This window comes from Schistocerca serialis, chromosome 3 (assembly GCF_023864345.2).
Source record: "Schistocerca serialis cubense isolate TAMUIC-IGC-003099 chromosome 3, iqSchSeri2.2, whole genome shotgun sequence".
NCBI classification, from domain to species: domain Eukaryota; kingdom Metazoa; phylum Arthropoda; class Insecta; order Orthoptera; family Acrididae; genus Schistocerca; species Schistocerca serialis.
The window spans coordinates 362,496,862-362,522,143 of NC_064640.1; positions in this window are offsets into that span (position 1 = coordinate 362,496,862).

The following is a 25,282-nucleotide window of genomic DNA, read 5'->3' on the forward strand; positions in this document are numbered from 1 at the left end:
GACGCCAATGCCTCACAACAACTCCGGACATGCTTTACAGTGCTGTTCACGACATTATTCCTCGACTACAGCTATTGTTGAGCAATGATGGTGGACATATTGAGCATTTCCTGTAAAGAACATCATCTTTGCTTTGTCTTACTTTGTTATGCTAATTATTGCTATTCTGATCAGATGAAGCGCCATCTGTCGGACATTTTTTGAACTTTTGTATTTTTTTGGTTCTAATAAAACCCCATGTCATTCCAAGCATGTGTGTCAATTTGCACCTCTCTATCTACAATATTTCGTGATTTATTCAGTTTTCAAATTTATACTGACTTTTTGATCACCCGGTACATCTTTGTGGGCGACTGGCTCGTCCCAGTATATCGTTAAATTAATTTATTTTGCGAAATACTTCCTAAGTCCACCCTGCTTTGGGTTGTAAATTTCTGGGCTGAAGACCTGTTTCCTATGGCGTTCTTGTATGCCCACCGACCAGTAGCTAGCAAGAAAAGCCTTTTGAAATTGTTCATAATGTATACAGTTCTCTGCGGCTTCAGTAGCCCATAAAGCACCGTCTCCTTGTATATGTGAGGCAACATATTGTATTCTCTGCCTCTCATTCCATGACCTGGGCGGTACGTTGCGGAATGAAAGTATAAAAACTACGGGATGAACTTGTCTTTTGTCTGGGATAAAGACTTGAAATTGCCTGTATTTTAACAGGCTTTCTTCCTGAAAGATCTCTGTTAAGGTCTCACCTGCCCCCATCTCATCACGCGATTGTTGTACAGCGGGGTTTAAAGGGTGATACGCTTCAATGTATGTCCCTGAGCCTTGTGCATCTGCAATGTATGCGTCCTGCATATGTGTATCGACAGTCGGTGCTTCTCGTGACCACTGTGGCATTGTTCCCACCGCACGTTGCACTTCTTTCACCTGTGACGAAACTTCGTCTTGCCGTTGTGGAAGGTCGTGATTTATGTGGTCTGTTTCCGAGTGGAGCGTTTGTCTTGCCGTGCCGACTTGGCCATCATTACGCTCCCAGCGCATTGTCTTGCGCCTTTCCACTCTCAATTTATTTTATCGGTGAGCATTTTGTCTTTCTGCTCAAGCCACTTGGCGAATTCGAAATTTAATTTTTCACTTTCCTCATCTGGCCTGGCTTTTAACACATCTTCTGTTTCTACGGACGTACTGTCGACGCGTTGTGTTAATTCGCGCATCGTATCTTCCACCGTCTGCTGTGCCAAGTGTATTGTTTCCACATCTTTTGATAGTTTGGAAACGGTTTCTGGTAAATCCTTATATGCCTCCTTTAGGCTGGTAATTTCGAATGCTATTGTTCCTAAACCAGTGTTTAATTTTTTTACTAATTCCTCATTTACCTGAGTGGAAATGTGACTGACAAACTGTTTGTCACGTTCAGTCAAGGTATTATTTATTTGAGATGTCAGCGCTACACCTCTCTCAGCAAGAGTAGTATCTATGCGTGAAGCAAGCGATTCATGGCGTGCGTTAATCATCTCAGCAATTTTATTGAGAGATAAGGGATTTACGACGGGTGGAGGTATTTGCTCGGCACTTTCAACTGCTTGTGCCTGCGTATTAGCTTCTGCCTCCACATTTTGAGCATCGGATTTTGCCACCGTCGGATCGGTACCATTGTTACCGCCATCGAAGTTATTTTCAGAAACACTATCATTTGCGGAATCCATGTTTTCAGGTTATCCTATCATAACACAAATTGAAAATATACTTTGAAATAAAATCTCTTGACAACACACTGAATAATTAGCGTAAATTGACCAGAAACTAATTGTTGTATTACTAAAATGACAATATGGATGCTTCAAACTAAAGCAATCCACAACCACTCGTTTTCATTTCACTTGCGCTCAGTGGAAAAGTAGCCATCTTAGTATAGCGCTTAGCAACAATGCCTATAGAAATTACAAACTATGCAAAATGCAGAAAATCCTGAATTGACCATGAATTAAATGAACTACGTATTGTAGACTACGAAAGCAGATGCAACTGGTAACATGGTGAAAACCATACCTTTTTTTCCGTGTTGTTACTTGGAGTCTGCTTTGATTCCCATTATATCAGTTAATTTCATTTATGTTTTGTGTAACCGTCATCAGTTTGGTCTTGATTCCAACAATACAGTTGATTCATGAAAAACAGGACAGACAAACATCAATTAACATCATACAATTTTTTGTTCCAGCAACACTTTGGCTGCGCCAATGTAATATTACTGGTATTTAAAAAATAATGTAATATTATATTTATCACTTTTGCTGGTGGCAATGCTTCCAAAATGCTAAAATGGTGGATAGAAAATTTTTACTTATTGATGATGAAATTATATTCCACCAACCAGCATGAGATGCCCATCACACCGACGAGAACGTTGACCGAGGCATTGTTTAGAGGCCAATGACCAATCCCAAAATTATGCAGTTTGCGTAATTACCTTGCCTGGGTCCTGACAGAAAAGATCGGTAAAAGAGATCTCAGGGACGCTGAAATAAACGTTAGATAAAGTAAAAGCCGATTGAACACTAATATCGTTCGGTTGTGACCACTAAACAATTCGTCGGAAACTGTCCTTCGCTGCAGCGTGCAAAAGTTCGAAAATGCAACATATTAAACTGAGATTGGCATTAATAGAATAGGAAAGTAAGATCTTGATTCAAACAAGGCTATTGTAATTAAAACATCGTAATTATTTAGCCAAAAGTTACAGATATGAGAGCGACACTTACATTTTGTGAAACAGCCATCGAAAACAAATGAGAGAGAGAGAGAGAGAGAGAGAGAGAGAGCTCGCAGCTCCTGTTTTATATAATCCAAAAACAAATTACGGCGAGTGCCTTCAACTTGCTTCCAGTTTCGATGTATAAACATTTCTCTGGAACATTTCTTATCGGAACAGCAAAAAAATACATTTCTTACATTAAATCGTGACCTTTTCCCCTTACTTTACAGATTTATTTACACAGAGAAAATTTATTCTTAATGTATTTTATCCTTAACTAAACGAATGGCGCATATTCTATTAATTACTCAAAAGGTAACATTTCAAGGAAGTGTGGGGTATCAGAGGGCAGGGGGGTGGTTTGTACAGGGTGGGGATGACTTTCAGAAGGCAGTGACATAATGAGGACATGCTTGCAAATGTCTGGATGTGTCGATGTCAGAATTCCAGGACTGCTGATACTGATGCCAGTGAATTTCTAGCTGGAACTCTCCTTAATCCTCTACTCAAGGGTGGGCAGTGCAGGGTCGGGATGACCTTCGGAAGACAGTGACATAATGAGGACATGCTTGGTGCAAATGTCTGGATGTAACGATGTCGGAATTCCAGGACTGCTAATACTGATGCCAGTGAATTTCTAGCTGGAACTCTCCTTAATCTTCTACTCAAAGGTGGCAGTGCAGATTCAGGATGACCTTCAGAAGGCAGTGACATAATGAGGACATGCTTGGTGCAAACGTCTGGATGTGACGATGTCAGAATTCCAGGACTGCTGATACTGATGCCAGTGAATTTCTAGCTGGAACTCTCCTTAATCCTCTACTCAAGAGTGGGCAGTGCAGGGTCGGGTTGACCTTCAGAAGGCAGTGACATAATGACATGCTTAGTGCAAATGTCTGGATGTGATGATGTCAGAATTCCAGGACTGCTAATGTTGATGTCAGTGAATTTCTAGCTGGAACTCTCCTTGGCCCTCTACTCAAGGACCCATTAGACTTTGCTGCGATACACCTGAAGTCACTTCTACATCTGTCAATGACTCAGCAACCTAGATAAAATGCTGTGTTCTGCTTACCTAGAAATTCCCAATTGGGTCACAAATTTCGCTGTATACGCCATTCAACTGTACTTTCAATAATAATTTTATGTGTGCTACTGAGTCAAATACTTTTCTGAAATCGGGAAATGCTGTATTGACCTGACAGCCTTGATCCATGTGTTTCCGAATGTCATGCGAGAATAGCGCGAGTTGGGATTCACATAATCAATGTTGTCGGTGTCCATTCTGGTTGAAATGGAGGCGGTCTATCTGTCTGAGATAGACTACCTGACAAAAAAGTGAAACACCCAGAAGGGGAAGAGGAAAGGAAATGGAACTTTACTGGTTGAAAGTGTATGTAATGTTATTTCGATTATTACAACATCGAGTCACATTTACAGTGAACTTGACAACATAAGCACTTAGCTGTCTCACGTTGCACACACTCTGGCGTACATGCATTCACTGATTCGGTTGGGAAAATTGTCATAAAGCCGTTATATCCTCTCCTGAGGCAAGCATGTCCACAAATCTTGTAACTTGGTCTTGATATCTTGTATGCTGACCCTGGAATGGAGTTGACATCTGAGGTGGTCCCACACGTTTTATAGGGAGCAGATTTTGGGATCTTGCTGGTCATTGGAGTGGCTCAGCCTCACACAGGCAGTTCATAGACACATGTGTCATGCGTGGATGAGGAGTGTTCTCTTGGAAATGGCACCATTCTACTATCACATGAGAGGTAACAAATGACTATGCAGGATGTCCAAGATGTGCTGTTGTGCCGTCAGAGTTTTCTAAATCACTACTAGACGTAACATGAAGTCATACCCTAAGGCTCCCCACACCAGGACGCCAGGAGTAACACAGCTGTGACTGTCCAAAACATTGGAAGAATGGTACAGTAATTAACTAGTGTGGCCTCTGAAAGTCTCTAACCAATTATATGGCATGACACAGAATTTTGCAGGTAGTCCATTACTAGTTCTTGGGTGTGCTTGGTGGTGGTCAGATGTGGTCGAACAGAAACTTGACGTCGAGTATCCCTGTCCTCACCTTCCCAAACAGTCCAACGTCATGCCACTGTCACATCCAAATGCCCCACAAATCTGAATATTATACGATTCGACTAGTTGGCCAAATGGAGACCCACAACGATGCCTCTTTCTAACTTTGTCAGGTACAGAACATTGTTGTCTCACACTAGTGCGTGGCATCTATGTACCTTTCACAGTGATCACTCAATATCTGACACTGTCTATGCCCCTTATATATCCTATTAGACCTACTACCAACACTAACATGAATAACTGTAATGCACTGTGATGGCCGTTCCACCTGCCACAGAGAATTGCAACACTAATCATGTACATAGCCGCCGATGGTGCGTAGGTGTGCGAAGCTACATTCACCTTCGACCACGTCTTCTGGGGGCTAAACTTTTTTTGTCAGGCAGTACTTCATTACGTTTGAGGACAGAATACGATGTAACATTCTACAACAAATGGATGTCAAGAGTGTTGAACAGCAGCTATGTAGATTACTTCTGCAAGCTTTAGTGACCCGCAGGTTTGATTCACGTACTTAAGTTCGCTGGTCGCCTCATCACGTGACGCGACAGCGGTGCCCTTATAGCATGAAGTCAAAACTACAGCGCCCGTGACGTTTACGTTTATGGCACAACGCGCCGATATGCATGACAACCCTTTTCCGACGCGCCATGCCAATAAATTATGCTCAAAACAAGCATTTTGATAGTACATTCACCCCATTTTCAGATCTTTACATTTATTTATGCCTCGTGAAATTGTTTCTTTACTTACGATGTTTTACAATAACAGTCTTAAAACATTCCGTTGCAAAAGTCTGCTGAGCCTCGCTCGCTCTCTCTCTCCCTCTCCCACGAATTTCTTCCGAGAGTTGAATTTAAACCAGTCATGGGCTGGATCCTGCCCGCGGGCCGCCAGTTGCTCACCAATATTGTACGGCGAAGCACCAAACGCCGGCCGAAGTGGCCGAGCGGTTCTAGGCGCTTCAGTCTGGTACCGCGCGACCGCTACGGTCGCAGGCTCGAATCCTGCCTCGGGCATGGATGTGTGTGATGTCCTTAGGTTAGTTAGGTTTAAGTATTTCTAAGTTCTAGGGGACTGATGACCTCAGCTGTTAAATCCCATAGTGCTCATAGCCATTTGAACCATTTTGAAGCGCCAAATAAACTGGCAAAGGCATGCGTATTCAAATACAGAGAGATGTAAACGGGGCAGCATATGGCGGTGCGGCCGGCAACGCCTATACAGGGTGTTACAAAAAGGTACGGCCAAACTTTCAGGAAACATTCCTCACACACAAATAAAGAAAAGATGTTATGTGGACACGTGTCCGGAAACGCTTAATTTCCATGTTAAAGCTCATTTTAGTTTCGTCAGTATGTACTGTAGCTCCTCGATTCACCGCCAGTTGGCCCAATTGAAGGAAGGTAATGTTGACTTCGGTGCTTGTGTTGACATGCTACTCATTACTGTACAGTACTAGCATCAAGCACATCAGTAGGTAGCATCAACAGGTTAGTGTTCATCACGAACGTGGTTTTGCAGTCAGTGCAATGTTTACAAATGCAGAGTTTGCAGATGCCCATTTGATGTATGGATTAGCTCGGAGCAATGGCCGTGGCGCGGTACGTTTGTATCGAGACAGATATCCAGAACGAAGGTGTCCCGACAGGAAGACGTTCGAAGCAACTGATCGGCGTCTTAGGGAGCATGAAACATTCCAGCCTATGACTCGCGACTGGAGAAGACCTAGAACGACGAGGACACCTGCAATGGACGAGGCAATTCTTCGTGCAGTTACGATAACCCTAATGCCAGCGTCAGAGAAGTTGCTGCTGTATAAGGTAACGTTGACCACGGCACTGTATGGAGAGTGCTACGGGAGAACCAGTTGTTTCCGTACTATGTACAGCGTGTGCACGCACTATCAGCAGCTGATTGGCCTCCACGGATACACTTCTGCGAATGGTTCATCCAACAATGTGTCAATCCTCATTTCAGTGGAAATGTTCTCTTTACAAATGAGGCTTCATTCCAACGTGATCAAATTATAAATCTTCACAATCAACATGTGTGGGCTGACGAGAATCCGCACGCAATTGTGCAATCACGTCATCAACACAGATTTTCTGTGAACGTTTGGGCAGGCATTGTTGGTGATGTGTTGATTCGGCCCCATGTTCTTCCACCTACGCTCAATGGAGCACGTTATCATGATTTCATACGGGATACTCTACCTGTGCTGCTTGAACATGTGCCTTTACAAGTACGACACAACATGTGGTTCATGCACGATAGAGCTCCTGCACATTTCAGTCGAAGTGTTCGTACACTTCTGAACAACAGATTCGGTGACCGATGGATTGGTAGAGGCGGACCAATTCCATGGCCTCCACGCTCTCCTGACCTCAACTCTGTTGACTTTCATTTATGGAGACATTTGAAAGCGCTTGTCTACGCAAATCCGGTACCAAATGTAGAGACTCTTCGTGCTCGTATTGTGGACGGCTGTGATACAATACACCATTCTCCAGGGCTGCATCAGCGCATCAGGGATTCCATGCGACGGAGGGTGGATGCATGTATCCTCGCTAACGGAGGACATTTTGAACATTTCCTGTAACAAAGTGTTTGAAGTCACGCTGGTACGTTCTGCTGCTGTGTGTTTCCATTCCATGATTAATGTGATTTGAAGAGAAGTAATAAAATGAGCTCTAACACGGAAAGTAAGCGTTTCCAGACACATGTCCACATATATTTTCTTTATTTGTGTGTGAGGAATGTTTCCTGAAAATTTGGCCGTACCTTTTTGTAACACCCTGTATAAGACAAGTGTCTGGCGCAGTTGTTAGATCGGTTACTGCCGCTACAATGACAGGTTATCAAGATTAAATGATTTGAATGTGGTGTTATAGTCGGCACACGAGCGATGGGACACAGCATCTCCGAGGTAGCGACGAAGGGGGGATTTTCCCGAACACCATTTCACGAGTGTACAGTGAATATCAGGAATCTGGTAAAACATCAAATCTGCGACATCGCTGCAGGGCCCCTCAGCACCGACATTGGACTGTGGATGACTGGAAACATGTTGCCTGGTCGGATGAGCCTCGTTTCAAACTGTATAGAGCGGATGTACGTGTACTGGTATGGAGACAACCTCATGAATCCATAGATTCTGCATGTCAGCAGGGGAACGTTCAAGCTGGCGGAGGCTCTGTAATGGCGAGAGACGTGTGCAGTGGAGTGATATGGGACACCAGACGTCGCCTAGATACGACTCTGAAAAGTGACACGTACGTAAGCATCCTGTCTGATCACCTGCAACCATTCATATCCATTGTGCATTCCGACGGACTTGGGCAATTCCAGCAGGACAATGCGACACCCCACACGTCCAGAATTGCTACAGAGTGGCTCCAGGAACACTCTTCTGAGTATAAGCACTTCTGCTGGCCACCAGACTCCCCAAACATGAACATTATTGAGCAAGTCTGAGATTCCTTGCAACATGCTGTTCAGAAGAGTTCTCCACCCACCCGTACTCTTCCGGTTCAAAATGGTTCAAATGGCTCTGAGCACTATGGGACTTAACATCTGAGGTCATCAGTCCCCTAGAACTTAGAACTACTTAAACCTAACTAACCTAAGGACATCACACACATCCATGTCCAAGGCAGGATTCGAACCTGCGACCGAAGCAGTCGCGCGGTTCCGGACTGAAGTGCCGAGAACCGCTCGGCCACCGCGGCCGGCGTACTCTTCCGGATTTATGGGTAGCCCTGCAGGATTCATGGTGTCAGTTCCCTCCAGCACTACTCCAAACATTATTCGAGCCCATGCCACGTCATTTTGCGGCACTTTTGCGTCCCGCGGGAGCCCTTCACGATATTAGGCAGGTGTATCAGTTTCTTTGACTCTTCAGTGTAGTTGGATGTGACCTTTGTTTTCTTGCAACTATTGCGCACGTTTTTTTGTTCGAGGGTTCTACGGTAGATTATGGTTAAAAGAGAAACTAACTCAGCCACAAATTTGGTGTAGAATCTGATAGGGATTGCCGGCCGGTGTGACCGAGCGGTTCTAGGCGCTTCAGTCTGGAACCGCGCGACCGCTATGGTCGCAGGTTCGAATCCTGCCTCGGGCATGGATGTGTGTGATGTCCTTAGGTTAGTTAGGTTTAAGTAGTTCTAAGTTCTAGGGGACTGATGACCTCAGATGTTAAGTCCCATAGTGTTCATGATGACCTCAGATGTTAAGTCCCATAGTACTCAGAGGCATTTGAACCATTTGAGAGGGATTGCAGTGGATCCTGAAGCTTTACTCAGTTTTAGCGATTTCAGCTGTTTCTCAACACTACTGATACTAACATCCATAGCACTCATCCTTGCAGTGGTACGAGAATTAAACTGAGACAATACCCCTGGGTTTTCGTTTGTAAAGGAACCTTTGCAAATGGAATTCAGCATTCCTGCTTTTGCCCTGTTACCCTCAATTTCCGTTCCTGTCTTATCCACGAGTGTCTAGACAATAAGTTTGGTACCACCAACAGCCATGACATGTTTTATACACAGCAGTCTATTGCCAGACAAGCACATCTCATATGGAAATCATAATTTGATTGAGAGTCATTACTATATGAATTAAATTCCCATCTTTTAATAGAAATAATTGACAGTTGTAAAGAATAACGTCAGTGATTGCTAGATGAAGCCAGCTAACTCGATATTAATTACCTTTTCTTGGAGTAGATCTTGCATGAACTTTTCTGCAGTATCTTTTCTGCAATTCAGTCAAGTGCATGTTGAGACAAGCTAGACCGGCCAGACCTCAGACCCTACGTTAGAATGACCCCATAGGGTCTGAGGGCTGGCTTTGATCTGACTAAAAAAGCCGCAGCGACGGCGAGGAAGCAGGTAACAACAGGTGCTGGGTCGCACTGTTGTGGCCTGGCGACGACCAGGCGCCATTCTGCCAGTTTCGCGTAATGCTTTTCGCGCTACGCGACGTGGGTCCAAGTCTACCGTGACGAACACCTGTACTCCATAGAAAGTCGTGATTCTTACGTCCCAGAGCGTGCAGGCCATATAATCTTGAAAGGAACTTTTTTGCGCCGAGAATCTGCTTTCCAGGAACGCTATGCGAGGAGCAGTCAGAGACAGATAAATGTCTTGCCATGCTGTGAGAAGCAGCTGACCTGCTTTGTGCGTAGAAATTCTTTTCTCCTTCAGGCACCTCTGTGTCGCTATCTTACATGAGGTGGACGATTCCTGGCCTAAAAATTTATAAGAGGCCTCCTCGGTGGCTAACCTAAACAGCATTGGAAAAGCCAAGACAATAGTTCTTGAGAAGTGTGTACGTGGAGAAAAACTGCATTGGCTAGAACATCAGAAAGGTAGAAGAGTGGAAGAGAAATTCTGAATAGCTTAAGAGCTTCAGACCCGGGTGTGTAGCGACTGGTAAATGCTAGAAAATTTCAGCATCGAAAGGAGATTGTTGACTAGCTAGCAAATATACGAAAGGCCAGTACTTTGAAGAGTCATTACCAATGACGCTCTAGAAATGTGTGGACTGGCAGAATAGAGAATAAACTCAGATATCGAGAGAATGGAGAGGCCACTTGATATAAATTCACGACAGAGCGCAGATATTTGTGCAGTGCTTCTGAGACAGCACACGACATTTGGTCACGGTTTTCAACAGAGGGGAGACTTCACTACGGTTCTCGAGGAGAACACTTGACTTACAGATTTCAGCTGATGTGTCGCAGTCTGTGGCAAAGCACGGCGGCCACTTGGCTTCACGCATCTGAAAGCTGAGTACGGTGAGAGATCGCAATGTTGGCGAGCAGGATGCAAGAATGCATGTGCTGTTACGGCCAGTCGAATTTCAGAATCGAATATTTTCGCAGGCATCTGAATTCTCATCATCAGTCAATCCGAAATGTTGCCTGTGTAATTCTTTCTATCCTTTGCTGAATACTAGCAATCACTAAGCTATCACTGTGGATTTAATTTTTCATAAATCATATGTAGATTACACCTTTATCTCATCTGCCTGAATTACCCAAAATTTGCTGAGGTATTCACGTCCCCCTCCCAGTGCCATGTAGAATAGAAAGACGGCGCAATACCTTCTGTGAGGCCAATAGTCCAGTCACTTTCTCTTTACCTTTACCTCTCCTAGTAGAGGTTAGAGAACAGTACCAATCTATCCTCTAACACAAAGCTAAAGCTGAAGGAATATTTCGAACTCCTTACATGGTAACTCGACTGTTTACGAAAAATCTTTGTGGGCAGGGTATTCATTCTATAGATTTTCTAACCCATACACCTTTATTAAATATAAAAATTCGCTGCCTGACAATATACTGAAACACCAAGAAGGGGACGAGGAAATGAAATGAAACTTTATGGGATGAGAGGGTATACGATTACAAAATCGAGTCAGATTTACTTGGCGGTATGAGCCTACTTGTTGGTGTGATGTAACATCCTCTCTGGCCTGAATGTATACATAATTCGATTGGGAAAGGTGTCAAGAAACCATTGTATCCTCTCTTGAGGCAAGCTGATCCACAACTGTTGTAACTGCTCCTTCATACCCTGGTTACTGGCCCCAGGAAGAGACGAAGTTCGAGGTGGGACCCACACATGTTCTACCAGGGAGAGATCTGGAGCTCTTATTAGCCACAGGAGTATCTCACCATTACCTTGACAATCCATAAATACACGTGCCATGTTTGGATGAGCATCACCCTGTTGAAAAATGGCACCCCAACACTGTCACGTGAGAGCTAAGACATGAGGATGCAGGGACTCTGTGACATAGTTTTATGCTGTCAGAGGTCCTTTCATCTCTATCTACCCAATGGCTCCCCATGCCATGATGCAAGGGGTAACATCCTCATGCCTCTCCAAAACATTGGGAGAATGGGATTTCTCCCCATGTCGCAGCCAAGCTTGCTAATAATGGCCACCTGTGGTAATGCAGAACTGTGAGTCACTGCTGAATATAGTTTGACGCCAGTCATCAGCAGCCCATGCTTCCTGGTTATAGTACCACTCCAAGTGCAGCCATGTGCGTTGTGGCGTAAACAGCAGCCTATGTGTGGAATGGTAATTCCCTAGTCCAGTTGGTGCTAGTCTTCATCCAATGGAGTGGGATGACACAGAATGTTGCAAGGAGTTCTTGGATGGCAGATGCAGGTGTGAAGGTGTTACGATGTGCTCGACGCACAATACGGCGATGCTCCCTTGTGGCGTTCAGAGTTGGTTGACCAGAGCCTTGCTGACGAGTATGCCTCTTCTCATGTTCCCATGCAGTCCAACATCAGGTCATTGTTGCATCTGAATGCTTCAAAAATCTTGGTACAGCACAATTCGACCAGCTGGAGACTTGCAGTGAGGTCCCTTTCTAACTCTGTCAGGTGCTGGTTATCCTGTCTCACATGAGTTCGCGACATCTCCGTGTCCACTGTAGTGACCACTCACCATCTGAGGCTGTTCACGCCCCTTATATACCTTAAGCCTACCACGCCAGGTAACAACACTGAAGACAAACAACAATTATGCACTGTAGTCGCTATTCGACCTGTCACAGAGAATTACAACTCTAATCAATACATACTCGCTGATGATATGTATGTGTATGAAGTTACACTGACATCCAGCCATGTGTCTGGGGTATTTCACTTTTTCTATCAGCCTGAGTATCTCATTTGCTAAAGTTTCAAGGATTCAAATCAAACAGAGAGCGTAGTTTTTGAACTTAGATTCTGTCTCGTTTGAATCAAAAAGCTGAAACCATAAATAGCTTCCAAATTAGTGAAAATATTACAAAACTCTTTTGAGAAACGTAGTTGCTCGACAAAATACCCATCCTGACGTAATTTGGGTTTTGTATCACATATTTCGAGCAGCATAAAATCTTTGTTCAAGCCTGACTAACTCAAAAGTTATTGGTTGATTTTAGAGAGATTTTGCATGGTATATCTTTTAACAATTCTGTACACACTGATAAAAAATATATGGGTTGCAGTACACAGCGTTTGGTGAGAGGGTATTGGCTTACATCATGCGATCTCTGAGAGATGAGGGACAAACCTCTGCTTCTCCATGGAGTTTAAGGCATTCCAAACTGCTCACTTGCGACCACGACTTGAGTCAAGTGTCTGCTCCTGGCTGATGTGCAAGCAGATTGTCTTGAGACGTGAATGGACTTTGTGCGTGGGTAACTTCGAACGTAAGAGTTTATGGACGCAACCACATGTCCTCTGTGTAGTTAAATTCACACCTGCACATAATACTTCATCTCCACACCAACTGCAGCCTTCCAGAGATTGATGTGGCAGACCTGCTCTTTACTAGACTCTTTATGATGATGTACACGCCACGGCTTGAGAAACAGGGAACCGTAACGATAAATGTGTTCAATTCCACTAGATTGTTCTCTGAGCTTTCTGTGTCAGCGCCAGTGAGGGTTGAGGCTTTTACTAACAAAGAAGCTGGACAGTATCAACCATTTAAGTGTACCTGTGGTGATAATGGGGCGTGATTTTTGCATAGAAGGTAGGTGCTGTGCCACTCTTTAAACTTAGTCTAACCAGTAGCATTAACTGAATGTTGTAATTGTACAGAATATATTTTGCAATTTCCTTGATTTTTGTAATAAATACCTTGATAGCATCCTACGAATCATATTTAACCAGGATTGGTCTTTACCCCACTGATCCTGAATAGGTAATTTAAGAACGTTAATCAGTTACAATCAGTTAAATAATTTTTGTGTAGCATTTGAGGTGGGTCACCCATAGCAGGGCAAGTCAGATCACAGCATAACAAAGTCATGATCCACCCTATGTTAGAAGTTCAATTGTTCTATGTGGACCACATCGCCATTAAGGGGATTTTGGGAATTATTATTGTTAGTTTTGTGTTTTCCACAATTTAAGTTTTCGTTGTGTTTTTCAATATCCAGGTATAACTTCGCTGTGATCTACATGCCAAGTACAAGCATCACATCAGCAGAGGATGTTTGTTCTGACTGACAACCAATAAGAGCGTGGGAAGAAAATCGCATGTTGGTTAGGAGACATAGCCTGGAGGGCTGTCAGCTCAGCTTGACTTTTCTCCTCTCCTCTCTCTCCTGTGCTTTCTCAGACTCCATTCCATTATGAAACGAGACCTCCCATGATCACCCACACTGGCTGGTGGTCTATTGCACAACCCCAGAGCCCATCCGATTGTGTTCTGTGCACTGAAATAGAGTGTGAATGTTGATTGTTAAAGCATCCTATGTTTTATAACACCCATTTGAATGGTCACTCTTCTTGAAAATCCTGAGGGCACCAATCTGTACCTGTACAAAATGGGGTCAGAACTGGAATGCCCCACCTGCCTCCAAGAATCAGGCATGAAAACTAGCTGGAGCTGCTTGAACCTCATCTTGCACTTGCAAGCTTTGAAATAAAATGATGTGGTGTGGTGACCCTCAACTACATACCCTCTGACTCAAAGTTGAAGTATTTAAAGTTTTGGCTGATTTCGTTGTCTAGAGGCTGGGATATGTAGTTGCAGCATTACAAGCCAAATACTGCTGAGTCGTATACAATATGAATATACACATGAATCGGATGGTCGAAGGTTCCTACCATTCGGCAATTGCGAATTTTGAACGCAACATAGACATTTATAAATGAAAGTTTGCAATTATGTAAATTCTGCAGGTACTATTTTAACGACTTTAAATGATGAGTACAATAGCAAAAGTACCTTTAAGAATGCCCTTTATTACTGTAAAACACTTATTGGTGTCGATGGTCCAGCAATTAAATAAAATATAAGGTGAATAACAGGGAAACAATAGATTCCTACTTCACGTAATTATTTATGAGCAACAACATAGCTCGCGAGATATTCACTTCTAAACGCATACTACGTCTTCACTGCAGCAGCCACAGGAATCTCACAAGTGCACAAGTCGGCACTACGAAATATTTCTATCTCTCGTGACCACCCGCAAACTGCTCCACTCTCCAAGTCTTTCCCACGACCTTGCGTCCGTTGTGCTGTACTGTCCAGGACTCTCTCATGTCCTCTCCCGTACTGTCCAGAACCCCCTTGTCCTCTCTCAAAACGATGCTCCTCCCCCACTTCCATACAGTCTCTCCACGTGTCCATTATGGAACAATTGCTGTGATTGGCTAGAGCGCTCCCGCCCTGCCTCCAAGCTAATGCGCACTCACAAACATAATGAAACACATTCGAAATACTGGATTTACAATTAAATATTTCGAAATTAAATAAGTATTCCTATGGCTGGAACATAAACACGTTCTAACACACATTATTAAATACATAAACAAATTAAATAAATATATATCAAAGGAATAGAACAGAAGTAAGCCAGTAGACTAATGTCTCTGTGCTTTCTAAAACACAGTAAATAACTGACCAATTTCTTCATGAATAGGATATATCAGATATCAATAAAGACATAGACGAATAAATACTTTTATAAGCATGCTGCTACCGTTTTTTCGTGTAACTGTGGAGTACTTGTGGCCTGACGTGATTAATAGTAATCGACCACTTTGACCTCCAATAACTCATGTACTATTCAAGTTACATGCCTGTAATTCATACCAATTTAGGTTTACACTAACAGCTTTCTAAAGACATGTCATCGACAAAATCGGATGAACCGTTTAGATTTTGAAAATTCGTTGCTGGGTGTTACTTGTATAATTTATCGCCAGATACTAAATTTTAAGCTAATGAAGATATTGAAAATCTGATAACACCATCAGAATCATCGTGCAACTAATGGTACTGCACATGTTTCTTTTTAAGGTATCATGATTCATCTGGCTACTATTAACTTCTATACGAACTGTGAAATGTCTGCCATTAAGGTTTCACAAAGTCCACTATCTTTGGCACTCCGGGCATGTCTCCTTCATCGACACAGCGCCACCATGGAATCCCCAGCCATGCAGTTGGCTGGAACATGTGGTCCGGCTGTTGTGCGGCATCACGCGGTTGCTAAGGAGCCGTGTCTTGCCGAGGGGCCCGAGCGGTGGCCACCAGCTCTGAACTTCAAATATTTCCAGGGCTCCACAACACGCCCGTTACCCCACATACTGGAGTGCACATGAATGTAGCTGTGTCGTGGCTTCGGTGGACAACCTACTGGCGCATGACACTACAAGTTTTGCGACAGAGTCCAGGCAACCACACCACTGCAACATGTCAGGAAGCACTGTCTGCGGCCACGCTGGGAGTCTGTACCATTGCTGTGGACTTGCTAGCTGCTCACCAACCACCCTGCACATGTGTCCATCAAGGCCAATCTTGTGTCATTCATTGAGTCCAATGCAGGTCTTGTGTTTGTCACCTGGAATCATCTGCATCATGTCACATTTCATCACCATCACCATAAGACACATCTAATGTATGTGTTGCTAAGCAACGCTTGGGAGCCGCCAATCTGCCAGCCAATGATGCTGAAGAATTAGCAGTCACCAGAGAAATGAACAATATTTTTATTTCTGAAGTGCATATGGTAAATACGGGAACATGAAATATGGCGACGTTATTACCGAATGTGTCCAAATAGGACCAACGTGCTGTTATTCTTTTCTTGGCTGCCAAACAAAATCGTTGGTGGACAGCCATCGGAGAGTGAAGATTGTGTATGGGGCAGCATGTCTGTCGGAAACCACCACTGTGGAATGGTGCACCACATTCCGTGCTGGTCACGATTCGATACGAGACGCTGGTCAGTCTGGTTGGCCAGCAAAAGTTACACCAACTGAAGTGGTAGATACTGAAGTACCCACCCTATAGTCCAGATCTTTCCCCATGCTATTTTCACGCCTTCGATCCCTCAAAAAGGTCTGTCGGAAACCACCACTGTGGAAAGGTGCACCACATTCTGTGCTGGTCACGATTAGATACGAGACGCTGGTCAGTCTGGTTGGCCAGCAAAAGTTACACCAACTGAAGTGGTAGATACTGAAGTACCCACCCTATAGTCCAGATCTTTCCCCATGCTATTTTCACGCCTTCGATCCCTCAAAAAGGTCTTGAAGGGTCGATGGATCCTGTCGGACAAGGATATTCAGCACACAGTTATGGACTTATTCACCCAGCACGACACAATGTTTTATTAAGCAGTTACCTTCAACCTGGTGCGTTGGTGGAATGATTGTCTCAATGCTCACGACGATTTTGCCTGATAAGCATACCGATTCTGGACTGTACAGTTTTCGAACAGAAACTTTTTAATATACTTTATAAATAGTTGCCGTGCAGTCACTTTCATCCATGCCATTTCAGGAAAAGCCTCTGAAAATGTTACCATATTCCTGCAAAATTTTCGCAGTGTTGGCTGAATGTGTTCACTGCCTGATTAACTTCAGTTAAACAAAACGTGATTAAAGTCATCAAGAGATGCTCGAACTTAGGTCCAATCAGTTGGATCGATAGAAAATCCTAGCAGTTTTAATGTGTTGGCCAAGGGGCTATGTGACCAGTACTCTGACAAAACGATACTGGGGACACTGACTACTAATCCTTCAGGAACCTGCAGCCTAAAGCTACAGATTCGTACAAGGAAATACGTTTTTCACATTGAGGCGATTAGAAAAAGGGGGCAGGATTTTGATGTCATTCTTAGAAATATTTCCTACAGCACTTTTTGATCGTTAACTTTCAGTCACAAACTGTCCAGTTTGGTAACACAGTGTACCGATTTGGTGGCCATACCACAAAGATGCGAAGTCCTCGCGGAAAATGTCCTATTCCACGAAACTATGCTAAATCACATATCTTACTGTTGAAGGGCAGCGCCCCTGAAGCCATATGTTGTGGAATGGGGAACTTCTCTCAATGGCAGTTGGAATCTGGTAGCCTACCAAAACTTTCTTCTGGTTGATCCGCTCAACCAGAATGAAGTTCTAGAACAGGTGACTTGACACATTTAGAAATTTGGGCATACCGCTATAACATGTTCACTTTTTAAGGAACAGTCAGGTGGGAGATGGGGTCGGGTGTATGGAGGGCTGACCGATGGGCTGCCACGGGGGTGAGGAACGGTATGGGGAGAATAATTTTCGCCACCTCGATCAGTGCTGACTACACACATATGATTTTTGTGTCACTATGTATGGTACAAATGTGACACACGCAAGTAATAAGGTTTCGTGGAAGCACTTTTCTTAACTGTCGTTCATGTTTCCATGTAGTACCCTTTTGTAACAAATAATATTAAGTTAAACTATGCCGATGCTGATAAAAATATAAAAATATTCATTGGATATAAGAAGAGTGACATTAAAAAAATAAACTTTTACATCACAAAGGATGAAAAACCAGTTGTGCTCGAGAGTAATAAACTGAACATGGAGTTCAGTGAATGAGGGCACCTTCAAAGTCCGGCTCGATTGAGCTCAACGTAACTCCCAAGTCGTCTTCAACACTAAGTCTGTTTCTGTATTTATTTTTAATAGACAAAAATTTAGATAACCCAATTTCAGCATGTAAGTAGTAACAAACGGCACCAGAAATCGGATTTCTTGTTCGAAAGGATAAAGGTATTCTGTTTTTGTTCCCATACAAAAAGACAGCAGAGTTTTCTTTTTGAAAGCATCTTCCACTGAACATTCGTTAGTTATGTCGATGAAAGTTTCTTTCGTGATTACTTCTTCCAGTACTTTTCCTGAAAATGGATTTACTATACAGTCATATTTTGTGTCATCTTCAGGAAAGTACTCTTCAAAACTTTTTTGAAGTACCTCCTTAGTGTGTAATGATGTCTCTAACTAAATCTAGTTCATTGTCTTCCGAAAATGATGTAAAAGTTATTGTTCAGTAGTTCGATTTAAAATCTTGCGCGAGGGAGCCATCTTACTTCAGTATGAAGCAGCAAACTTTTAAATGTGAAGAGTTCTGGGCATATCCTTCTCGGTGTATTATACAGTGTGTGCTTCGACAATCAAGTGCAACTTTCTTCCCTTTTTGTCCAGCCCTGTTAAGTGGCCATAGATTGCCTTGGCCTCGTCTGTACAAATACCAACACATTTTTGAAAAGGAATACCTAGTTTAACAAATAAAAGGCAGTGATACTGAAAATGTTTTCTATTGTATCATTTGACTCAAGCTGTTTGCAAAACATATAAAAACTCTCTTATATCTTTATGGTAGTTAAAACGTACAAAAATGAGTAACTACGCCACATTTGTGACATCTGTATTCTCGTCTATTTGAAGAGCGACATAGCTTCACTCTTGCAGTTTTACGGTATTGTTGGATAACGGAACATTTTGTATCCTACGAGCCGCTTTCTGCTTCAAAACTGCTTGGACTATGTCTCTAGCCACAGGCAGTAAGCGATTCTCACCAACGGTGCGAGGTTTTTCTTCCTTTGCGATTCTAAAACTAGTCAGGTATGAGGCATTTAGCAACTGAGTATCAGTGTTAATAAAATCTGCCATGCATTTGTATTCTGTTTTACAGAACGCAGATTTCCTTTGAAAAAAGTCAATGGGTTTACCAGCTGAGAGTGATTAGAACTTTGATGATGTTTTAATAAACGAGCCTTCATGCTTTGATTTGCTTCACGCTTTGATTTGCGAGAGTTTCTAAGCATACAGCTCACTGGAGAACTGGGTTATCACTGGTTTCTGTACCAGCCTTTACTGTAGAATCAAACTGTAAGCATCTTTGATCATTCTTGCTGTAATGTGTTTGTTTAGGTCTTTTAACTGCATCCTTGGAGTTAGGAGCTACCTGATATAAAAGTCGCTTCATGGTTAACATAAAACACAATCATGTATAAGTCACACAATCAAGTTAAACTTCACATCACAATTATTGTAGTCAAGTATCAGCTTCTTGCAATCCGTACATTCCGATTCCAGATGCGAGCTATCTTCGTGTTACGATGGTTAACATAAAACACAATCATGTATAAGTCACACAATCAAGTTAAACTTCACATCACAATTATTGTAGTCAAGTATCAGCTTCTTGCAATCCGTACATTCCGATTCCAGATGCGAGCTATCTTCGTGTTACGATGCCATTTAGCGTAAAATAAAGTGACAAAATAACAATAAACCGTTCACTGCGTAATGACTGCTGCAGCACCACACATTGGTACACCGAATAAGTTGGCAGCAGCTGCAAAGCGGTACGCAAACTTTCGATCGACCACCGACAAGAGCCGATCACAATATCAATGTCAAAACAAGATCAGCCACTCGCCACCAAGGTTGCGACAGCTGATAAAGGACGTGGTGACGAGGGTATAATACAACCTTCTTGTGTGCTGCGTTACAGTCTGAAACAAAAGTTCTGAGGCAAATCCATTTTCTTTAACATTATACAGATGTTGCTGCAGTCAATCGGTTTTCTCACTAACATTTTATTTTAAAAATAAAGTAACGTAAGAGAATAATTTTATTATATCTGTACGTAATCTGTTTACTAGTAGCCACCCATCTGAAAAGTTCTAAACCATTTCCAGGTTCACTCAAAGCGCTGTATTTGCAAGGCCGAAAACGTAGTCCGAGGGATGAGTGTCACACTTTGTTCAAATAACTTTGGAATACGGGATGCCATAGTCCCACGTGGGACAGTACTGGCCAGTGTACAAGAAACAGTAGCTGTTGATATTGAGCTGTCTCAGATGGGAGAAAATTCTAAGCGACGCAGAAACATTTCCTCAAAGGAGAAGGTTTGCATGTGCAAAATGTTTACATTCTGAGAACTTGATTACGTAATTTTATAAGACTTGCCCGTAAACTCCTATAAAGTGTTGGATGTCATAGCTTATACCGGGTGATCAAAAAGACAGTATAAATTTGAAAACTGAATAAATCACGGAATAATGTAGATAGAGAGGTAAAAATTGACACACACGCTTGGAATGACATGGGGTTTTATTAGAACAAAAAAAACTTTACAAAATGTCCGACAGATGGCGCAGGACAACTAAACGTCAGTGACTGCGCTTGACAATCGTGTATAAAAGGAGCTGTAATGAGAGAGAAACATGCGCCAGCAGTCGTAGCATGTTGACGTTACCCGAAAAGGCGCTTTTAGTGAAGCTGTATTATCAGAATGGGGAATGTGCTAGTTCAGCGTTATGATCCTATCGCCATAGGAAGGGGATTCGAACGGGTAAAGGTCTGTTGACAAATGCAGCGTCGGCCAGTGTGGCCGAGCGGTTCTAGGCGCTTCAGTCTGGAACCGCGCGACCGCTCCGGTCGCAGGTTAGAATCCTGCCTCGAGCATGGATGTATGTGCTGTCCTTAGGTTAGTTAGGTTTAAGTAGTTCTAAGTTCTAGGGGACTCATGACCTCAGATGTTAAGTCCCATAGTGCTCAAAACCATTTGAACCATTTTTGAACAAATGCAGCTGTGGCGAGAATGATTTCGAAGTTCGAAGCCACGGTTTGTTTGGACGATAGACCCCGTAGTGGCCGACCGAGCACAAGGCGTAATGCTGCTGAGACAGTCCAGGAAGAAATGGAGACTGTAGCTGGTTCGCCTATGCACTGGGAAGTCAGCGCTCGTGCAGTTGCACGTCGCACCGGCATTCCATACACTACTGTTTGGCTGGCAATTAGGCGTACCCTCCGATGCTATCCGTACAAAATCCATCGGCAACATGAACTGTTACCTGGCGATTTAGTGAAGCGGAGGGCATTTGCGGTGTGGGCGTTTCAAAAGATGGCGGAAGATGACGATTGGTTGAGTAACGTGTTGTGGACCGACGAAGCTCATTTCACGCTCCGAGGGTCTGTCAACGCCCACAACTGCAGAATCTGGGCTACCGAAAATCCTAGAACTGTCGTGGAAACTCCATTCCAAGACGAGAAAGTCACGGTATGGGTTGCATTTGCCACATCTACCATTATCGGGCCTTTTTTCTTCGAGGAAATGCGTGATTCTGGTTTTGTAACTGCTACCGTGAAGGGTGAGAGGTACGCCGATATATTACAGAATCGCATCATTCCCAGCCTGCTGGAACGTACGATGTTTATGCAGGATGGCACTCTACCCCATATTGCTAGACGCGTGAAAGATCTCTTGCGCGCGTCGTTTGGTGATGATCGTGTGCTCAGCCGCCACTTTCGTCATGCTTGGCCTCCCAGGTCCCCAGACCTTAGTCCGTGCGATTACTGGCTTTGGGGTTACCTGAAGTCGCAAGTGTATCGTGATCGACCGACATCTCTAGGGATGCTGAAAGACAACATCCGTCGCCAATGCCTCACCATAACTTCGGACATGCTTTACAGTGCTGTTCACAACATTATTCCTCGACTACAGCTATTGTTGAGGAATGATGGTGGACGTATTGAGCATTTCCTATAAAGAACATCATCTTTACTTTGTCTTACTTTGTTACGCAAAATATTGCTATTCTGATCAGATGAAGCGCCATTTGTCGGACATTTTTTGAACTTTTGTATTTTTTTGGTTCTAATAAAACCCCATGTCATTCCAAGCATGGGTGTCAATTTGTACCTCTCTATCTACATTATTCCATGATTTATTCAGTTTTCAAATTTATACTGACTTTTTGATCACCCGGTATGTTACTTAAAATGTTCTTAAAAATAACTGGTGCAAATTGAAAACTGAGATACGTGATCGTTGATATACAACTGCATAACAAAATTATGTTGTATTGTGTTCCTTAATAAACGGATGTATCGTATAATTCAGTACAAGAACTTCAGTCTGTTACATTACACTGTTCCGATGTATGTTATGTGTGGTGTCACCGCCAGAGACCACACTTGCTAGGTGGTAGCTTTAAATCGTCCGCGGTCCATTAGTACATGTCGGACCCACGTGTCGCCACTGTGTGATCGCAGACCGAGCGCCACCACAAGGCAGGTCTCGAGATACGGGATAGCACTCGCCCGAGTTGTACGGACGACTTTGCTAGCGACTACATGGACGAAGCCTCGCTCATTTGCAGAGCAGATAGTTAGAATAGCCTTCAGCTAAGTCAATGGCCACGACCTAGCAAGGCGCCATTAGTAACATTGCACGTATCTATGGAGTCTCACTTATATCGTCAATAGCGATGTACCAAGGATGGATTAAAGTTAAGTATTCCGGAAGCTACGTACTTTTCTTTATAGCATTCATTACGTATCCTGTTACAGACCTATCTCTTGCCTGCTAAACGCGTGCCTTTCGGCTACTTCCGTGGCGTGGCTGTCTTGCTACGCCACAACAGTTGGCGACGACGATTAAAACGGTTTTCTTCTTTATCCTTACTTGATTTACTTGTGTCATGGCTTCGCCACACTCTCCAGATGTACTGTCCGAATTTTATTGCTTGCAGAATCAGCAGACGCAGGCGTTATTGGATGCCCTTGAACAGCTCGTCCAGGGTCAACGTGCACTGCAAAACGATGCGGCAGCCGCCGCTTCACCACTACCGCAGCCACAACATGCTGTTGCACCCAGGTTCCGGCCCTTTGACCCAACTATGGAATCCTGGACGGAGTGGTCACGCCAATTTCGATTTCGTCTCGCCGCCTACAGAATTCAAGGTAACGAGCGGCAGCCTCATTTATTGTCGTGTGTAGGGGTGCAAACGTACCGTGTGATAGTGCAATTATTTCCCCGACACGACGTAGCAACTCTGTCCTACGACGAAATTTTTTCTGCTTTAGATGCCTATTTCAAGGAAACAGTTAATGTAGTTGCAAAAAGGTATACTTTCTTTCGTACAAAACGTACGGCCGGTCAAACTAATCAGGAGTGGGTTGCAACATTGCAAGGCCTTACAAGGGATTGTGCTTTTGAGTGTGAATGTGTACTCCCTTATTCAGATACTATGGAACGTGATGCAATAGCACAGAACGTTTCTGATGTTCGCATACGGGAACAGATTTTGAAACTCGTCAATCCCTCCCTTCAACAAGTGATAGACATATTGGATAGACAAGACACGCTTGACTTCGCTCAGGAATTATTTGCCACTTCGCCAGCCATGTGTAACATTAACCGGCCCGCCGGGCGCGCTGCACGGCCCGGTAAAATGCCCTCGCACACGTCCGCGCAGCTGCCGCCACGCTCTAAACCAGGTGTGCCGCGCCAGCATACAAATGCAGTGAAATCATGCCCGCGGTGTGCTACTAGACATTCGCGTGAAAATTGCCCGTCACGCCAAGCTATTTGTTTTTTCTGTAATAAGAAAGGACATGTTCAAAGTGTTTGCCAGAAAAAGCTCAGATCAGACACTCTTAATCATTCCAGGCCCTTTGCTTCGCGCCGGATTCGAACCAAGGACACTCAGGCTCGTGGACCTTCACCCATGGACATTCATGTCATTAATTCCACTCCGCCCAGTGCCACTGTCTCTAACAGTGACTGTGTTCATCCCACAAAAAGTGTGCGTCGACGTCGCCGGAAATCACGTCAATTAGCAAGTGATGCTGTACCTGTATCAGTTCCAATTGCACGAGACAGTCGCTCTTGTCGTCAGCAGGACAATAAACTTTTTGTAGATTTGGACTTTAATGGCAAGGTCATACCATTCCAGCTCGATACTGGAGCTGCTGTTTCATTGCTCAATCACGACACGTACAAACAACTGGGCAAACCTCCGTTGCGTGCCGCAAATGTTCAGTTAAATAGTTATTCAGGTCAGAATATCCCTGTGTTAGGACAGTGCACTCTTCTTGCAACATACAAGGGACAAACAAAACTTGTGTCATTTTACGTTCTTCGTTCTTCTACTGCAGTGAACTTGTTTGGTTTAGATTTATTTCAATTGTTTAACATGTCTATAGTAAATCAGGTCCTATCAGTGAATCAGACTGTGCCTTCAGACAGAGTTTCTCGTCTGTGTGAAGAATTTGCAGACATTTTTGCACCGGGCTTGGTTGCGCTAAGAACTATGAAGCACATTTGGAACTGAAAGTACACGCGCAACCGAAATTTTTCAGAGCACGCAATGTTCCACACGCATTGCGTGATGCGGTCGCGAGAACCTTACCTGATTTGGAATCACAAGGTGTGAGTGAATGTGCGCAATGCCTCTTCCATTTCAGCTCCGCTTCATCGCTTACGCCATACAGGTGTTCCGTTCGTCTGGACGACGGAATGCGAACGCGCCTTTCGCCAGTTGAAATCGGCGTTGCTTTCAATTACTTGCCTTACGCCATTCGATCCCCAGAAACCCCTTTTGTTGATGGTAGATGCATCGGATTTCGGGATCGGTGCTGTGCTTGCGCACAAAGATGGGTCGCATGATCGCCCTATTGCCTTTGCATCCAAATTGCTCTCGTCTGTGCAAAGAAATTATTCACAGATAGAGAAAGAAGCTTTGGCTCTCGTGTTTGGTGTTACTAAGTTCCATGATTTCTTTGATGGTCGTCACTTTACCATCATCACAGACCACAAACCTTTG